We start from the raw sequence: 7007 nt of genomic DNA, 5'->3' as shown, positions 1-7007 counted from the left end.
TGAGGTGAGTGTTTGGGGGCCGGAGTTGCAGATCAGGCTGACTGCTGGACCCCTAGGCCCGGCAGACATTTTGGGACCTCCCCCAGCCTGCATCAACCTGGGAACTTTGACCTGATTCAGCATTAATCTCTTCAAGGCGTGTCTCGCTGGGGCTGTGAGTTTTCTGTTGGAGTTGTGGATTGTGCTGGTTTCTTTGCTTGGCAGACACTTGGGGGCCTCCCCAGGCATCCCCTGACGGCTTGCCTCGGCTGAGGTGAGTGTTTGGGGGCCGGAGCGCGGCCGCTCCGCTGCGCTTCGCGGCCGCGCACTCCACCTCGCCAATGAGTACCACCACAACACGTAGAAAAACCCACAGCGTAAGCGAGACAATGGGGAGACTACGCAGACCAACTTCAACCATAGAGAATGAAGATGGAAACTCTGATGACCCAACAACGACCAACTACCTAAGCAGTCTTTCAGAAATGGAGTTTAGAGACGAAATATGGAGGTTGCTATCAGATATCAAAGAAAGTATAAATCAGAGCACTAATAAAAATCAAGAGAATATGAAGACAGAAATCAGAAAACTCCAAACTGAAATATCAGATCAGATAACAGGTCTGAAAAACTCAATAGACGAATTGAAGAACATAATGGATGAGTTTTCCAACAGGTTAACAGCAGCTGAGGATAGAATTAGTGCTTTAGAAGATGAGATGCATAACAACTTTACACAGCAGAAGAGATTAGAAAAAAACCTCAAATCAAATGATCAGACAATGGAAAATTTACTCAAAGAATATGAGAAGATGAAAATAGAAGTCTTTGATAAGCTCAACAGAAACAACTTCAGAATCATTGGAGTTCCAGAGACCCAAGAAGAAAATCTTCAGGAAGAATCAATGGTTAAGAACATCATCACAGAGAAACTACCAGAGCTAAAGAAAACATGTGACCAAATCCTGCATGCCCGAAGAGTACCAGCTAAAAAAGACCCCAGTAGAAACACCCCAAGACACATCCTAGTCACCATGATGAAACCCACCGATAGAGATAGAATACTGCAAGCAGCAAGATCGAAAAGGGAAATTACATTCCACGGAGCATCCTTGAAATTTACAGCAGACCTGTCACCAGAAACACTCAAGGCCAGAAGGCAGTGGTGGGACGTAGTGGCAAAACTCAATGAAATAAATGCTTCGCCAAGAATATTGCACCCAGCAAAACTAAGTTTCAGGTTTGACGGATGTATACACGGCTTCACAGATAAACAACAGCTCAAAATCTTTGCAGACTCAAAACCAGCCTTAAAAGAAAAACTGAAAGATCTACTCTAAAAACAAGACAGAACAAAAAACACACCAAACTTCTACACAAAGATGGCAATAAATCCCATGACAATTATTTCTCTCAATGTCAATGGACTAAATGCACCAGTTAAGAGGCACAGAGTGGCGAAATGGATCAAAAAACTGAAGCCAACCTTCTGCTGTCTACAAGAAACACACCTGAATAGTCAGAATAAACATAGACTCAAAATCAAAGGCTGGAGGAAAATCATTCAAGCAAACAACACCCTTAAAAAAGCGGGGGTGGCCATACTAATATCAGATGACACAAACTTTATACTCAGAAAAATTGTAAGGGACAAAGATGGATATTATGTACTAATCAAGGGATTTGTACAGCAAGAAGAAATCACTCTCCTAAACATATACGCACCGAATGAGGGTCCAGCAAAGTATTTAATACAATTGTTGACAAATCTGAAGAAGGATATCAATAATAACACAATAATTGTGGGAGACCTCAACACAGGCTTGTCAACACTTGATAGGTCAACCAAATGGAAACCCAACAAAAATATACTAGACCTGCAAAAAGAAATGGATGAAAGAGGCCTAGTAGATATATATAGGGCACTCTATCCTCAGAAACCTGGATACACATTCTTTTCCAATGTACATGGATCATTCTCCAGGATAGATCATGTGCTGGCACATAAAACATACCTCCATAAAATAAAAAAGATAGACATTTTGCAGGCTGCCTTTGCTGACCACAAGGCTCTGAAGTTAGATGTGAACTGCAAAGGGACACAGAAGAAAAAATTTAACACCTGGAAGTTAAACAGCCTCATACTCAATAACCAGTGGGTCCGAGATGAAATCAAGGAGGAAATCAAAAGGTTCCTGGAAACAAATGACAATAAAGACACAAACTATCAGAATTTATGGGACACAGCAAAAGCAGTACTGAGAGGAAAATTTATAGCTTTGCAAGCACACATCAGGAAGGAAGAAGGAGCTTACCTGAGTAGCTTAATGACACAGCTAATAGAACTAGAAAGTGCTCAACAAAAGGACCCAAAAATAGGGAGACAGAAGGAAATAACAAAGCTGAGAGCAGAAATCAACGAAGTGGAAACCCAAAAAACAATCCGAAAGATCAACGAAAGCAGAAGTTGGTTCTTTGAAAAAATAAACAAGATTGATAGACCATTGGCAAAACTCACAAAGCAAAAGAAAGAGAGAAACTTGATAACGCGTATTAGAAATGAGAAGGGGGAGATCACTACAGATACTGCAGAGATTCAAAGGGTATTCAGAGAATACTTTGAGAAACTCTATGCCACTAAATATGAGAACCTGGAAGAAATGGATAAATTTCTGAACTCATATAACCTTCCACGGTTGAATAAAGAAGAGGTAGCATATCTAAACACCCCCATCACTATTGAGGAAATTAAAACTGTAATCAAAAATTTACCCAAAAACAAAAGCCCAGGCCCTGATGGATTCACGAATGAATTCTTTCAAACCTTTCAAGAGGAACTACTACCAATTCTGGCCAGGCTCTTTTATGAAATCGAAAAAACAGGAATACTTCCAAATAGCTTTTATGAAGCCAACATCACCTTAATACCAAAACCTGATAGAGATGCTGCCAAAAAAGAAAATTACAGACCAATATCCCTGATGAACACAGATGCAAAGATCCTCAACAAAATCCTGGCGAACAGGATCCAGTGCCTCATCAAGAAGATCATTCACTTTGATCAAGTAGGTTTCATCCCAGGAATGCAAGGATGGTTTAACATCCGTAAATCTATTAATATAATACACAACATAAACAACAACAAAAATAAAAATCACATGGTCATATCAATAGATGCAGAAAAAGCATTTGATAAGGTTCAACACCCATTCTTGATTAAAACTCTCAGCAAGATAGGAATAAAAGGAACCTTTCTCAATATAGTCAAAGCCATCTACCAGAAGCCAGTGGCAAATATTATCCTCAATGGAGAAAAACTAAAATCCTTTCCTCTAAATTCTGGTACAAGACAAGGCTGTCCTCTCTCACCACTCCTATTCAACATAGCACTGGAAGTACTTGCTATAGCGATTAGGCAAGAAAAAGATATCAAGGGAATTCAGATAGGAAAGGAAGAAGTCAAGCTCTCACTGTTTGCAGATGACATGATACTCTACTTAGAAAACCCTAAAGACTCTACCAAAAAGCTTCTAGAAATAATAGATTTGTATAGCAAAGTGGCAGGATACAAAATTAACACACAAAAATCAATGGCCTTTTTATACACGAATAATGATAGGGAAGAAATGGACATTAAGAGAACAATCCCATTCACATTAGTTCCACACAAACTCAAATATCTTGGAGTCAACCTGACTAAAGATGTGAAGGATCTATACAAAGAAAACTACAAAACACTGCTCCAAGAAATAAGAGAGGACACGCGGAAATGGAAACACATACCATGCTCATGGATTGGCAGGATCAACATCATTAAAATGGCAATACTTCCAAAAGCATTGTACAGATTTAACGCGATTCCTCTAAAGATACCCATGACATTTTTCAAAGAAGTGGATCAAATACTTCTGAAATTCATCTGGAACAACAAACAACCTCGAATAGCTAAAGCACTCCTTGGGAAAAGGAATATGGGAGGCATTACTTTCCCCAATTTTAAGTTGTATTACAAAGCAACAGTTATAAAAACAGCATGGTATTGGAATAAAAACAGACCCTCAGATCAGTGGAATAGGCTTGAGTACTCAGAGAAGGTTCCTCAGACATATAACCACCTTGTTTTTGATAAAGGAGCAAAAAATCCTAAATGGAGCAGGGAAAGCCTATTCAACAAGTGGTGTTGGCACAACTGGTTAACCACTTGCAAAAAAGCGAACTCAGACCCCCAGCTAACACCATATACAAAGGTAAAATCCAAATGGATTAAAGACCTTGATATCAGAACTGAAACTATAAGGTATATAGAACAACATGTAGGTGAAACACTCCAGGACATTGAGACTAAAGGCATCTTTAAGGAGGAGACAGCACTTTCCAAGCAAGTGGAAGCAGAGATAAACAGATGGGACTATATTAAGCTGAAAAGCTTCTGCATCTCAAAGGAAATAGCGCCCAGAATACAAAGGCCACCCACTGAGTGGGAGAAATTATTCACCCAATACTCATCAGATAAAGGGCTAATATCCAAAATTTACAAGGTACTGACAGAACTATACAAGAAAAAAACAACTAACCCCATCAAAAAATGGGGAGAAGAAATGAACAGACACTTTGAAAAAGAAGAAAGGCAAATGGCCAAAAGGCACATGAAAAGATGTTCAACATCACTAATCGTCAGGGAGATGCAAATCAAAACTACTATGAGGTACCACCTCACGCCACTGAGATTGGCACACATCACAAGAAAGGAAAACAAGCAGTGCTGGCGGGGATGTGGAGAGAAAGGAACTCTTTTTCACTGCTGGTGGGAATGCCGTCTAGTACAACCTTTATGGAAAGCGATATGGAGATTCCTTCACAAACTGGAAATTGAGCTTCCATACGATCCAGCTATACCACTCCTAGGAATATACCCAAGAAACACAAAAATACAATACAAAAAACCCTTCCTTACTCCTATATTCATTGCAGCGCTATTTACAATAGCCAGACTCTGGAAACAACCAAGATGCCCTTCAACAGATGAGTGGCTGAAGAAACTGTGGTACATATACACAATGGAATACTATGCAGCCATCAGGAGAGATGAAGTCATGAAATTTTCCAATACATGGATGTACATGGAATCTATTATGCTGAGTGAAGTAAGTCAGAGGGAGAGAGAAAGACGCAGAATGGTTTCACTCATCTATGGGCTTTAAGAAAAATGAAGGACATTTTTAACAATATCTCAGAGACAAGAGAGATGAGGGCTGGTAGGTGCAGCTCAGGACATGCAGCTCATCACATAGAGTGATGAGTGCAGTTGCAGAGATGACTACACTGAAAACTATCATAAAATGTGAATGAATGAGGGAAGTAGAAAGCCTGTCTCGAGTACAGGTGTAGGGGGGTGGGGAGGAGGGAGATCTGGGAAATTGGTGGTGGGAATGTTACACCGGTGAAGGGGGGGTGCTCTTTACATGACTGTAATCATACAACTATAATCATGTTTGTAATCACGGTGTTTAAATAAAGATAAAAAATAAAAAATAAAAAAAAAAAAAAAAAAAAAAAAAAAAAAAAAAGAAAGAAAATGACATTAACATCTATAAGTATAAAATTCTGTACTGTGCTCGCTTCAGCAGCACATATACCAAAATTAGAACGATACAAAAAAGATTAGCAAGTCCCCTGCACAAGGATGACAAGTAAAATTCTGTACTATACATTAAATGGTAAAAATTATTTGATGAAAGATTGTGAAAGAAAATAAATTTAAAAATTAGGTCAATAAAAAAAAAAAAAAAAAAAAAAAAAGAAGTACTTAAGGGTCTACTTTAAGGCAAGACAATCTCTACAAGCACACCAAATTTGTAGAAAAATATGGCATAAAATCTCATGACCGTGCAGTTAGAAAAATAACTACATTGAGAACTATCATAACAATGTGAATGAAAGAGTGAAGTGGAAAGCCTGTCTAGAGTACAGGTGGGGGTGGGGTGGGGAGGAGGGAGATTTGGGACATCGGTGATGGGAATGTTGCACTGGTGAAGGGGGGGGTGTTCTTTATATGACTGAAACCCAACAACAATCATATTTGTAATCTAGGTAATTAAATAAAGATATTAATAAAAATCTCATGACAATCATTTTTCTCAATGTCACTTGACTAAATGCACAAATTAAGAGAAACAGAGGGGTAAAATAGATTAAAAAATTGAATTCAACATTTTGCTGTCTGAACAAAACGTATCTGAATAATGGAGGAAACAGACTCAAAGTCCAAAGTTGTAAGACAATCCTTCAAGTAAACAATTACCTTAAAGTAGCTTGGGTGGCAATATTAATAACAGTGACATAGACTTCAGACTTAAAAGGTTATAAGTGAAAGAGAGGGTCATTTCTTAATAAACAAGGAAAAAAGAACACTCCCAGTGCATCCAATGAGGAGCCAGGAAAATATTTACAACAACTAATACACTTGAAGAAAGACATCAATAGCAAAGCAAGAGTGGGTGATTTCCACACTGCTTTGTTACCTCCTGATAGAACAAGGATATATATCCTTGTTGAAGGCTTTGAAGAAAGAAATGGAAAAAATGGGCTTAGAAGGTATTTATAGTGCTTTTCACACCCAAGAAGCTGAATACACATTCTTCTACAATAAAGTTCATTCTCCAAGATAAACCTTATGCTGGGCCATAAAACATACATACCCTGATAAAATCAAGAGAATAGAAATTCTCAGACTATGATGCACTGGAAATAAAACTATGCTATAAATAGGAGTGGAAATATGACTTTAAAACCTGTTTAAAGCTCATAACTGTACAATAAGTGGGTCAGAGAGGAAATAAAAAAAAGTCTAAAGATTCCTAGAAACAAATAAGAATGCAGACCAAATTATCAGAATCCATGGAACATGCAAAAGCAGTACTAAAAGGTAAAGTTATAGCTCTACAAAAAATAACTTTACAAGCATTTATTAGGAAAAAAGAAAGATTCTACATAAATAATTTAATGGTAAAGTTTAATAAATTTGAAGA

General features: G+C 38.1%; 1 non-coding gene across 1 annotated transcript; it reads left to right on the top strand.

Moving 5' to 3' along the window:
- Positions 1–5590: 5590 nt before the first annotated feature.
- On the top strand, positions 5591–5697 carry LOC126002315 (U6 spliceosomal RNA). The gene has a single exon (XR_007493059.1). It is a non-coding gene; the product is annotated as a U6 spliceosomal RNA (small nuclear RNA).
- The last annotated feature ends 1310 nt before the right edge of the window (positions 5698–7007 follow it).

The sequence above is a fragment of the Suncus etruscus genome, chromosome 2 (genome assembly GCF_024139225.1).
Source record: "Suncus etruscus isolate mSunEtr1 chromosome 2, mSunEtr1.pri.cur, whole genome shotgun sequence".
Classification (NCBI taxonomy): Eukaryota; Metazoa; Chordata; class Mammalia; order Eulipotyphla; family Soricidae; genus Suncus; species Suncus etruscus.
The sequence above is the reverse complement of the archived record's forward strand: the minus strand, read 5'-3'. Positions and strand labels throughout refer to the sequence as shown.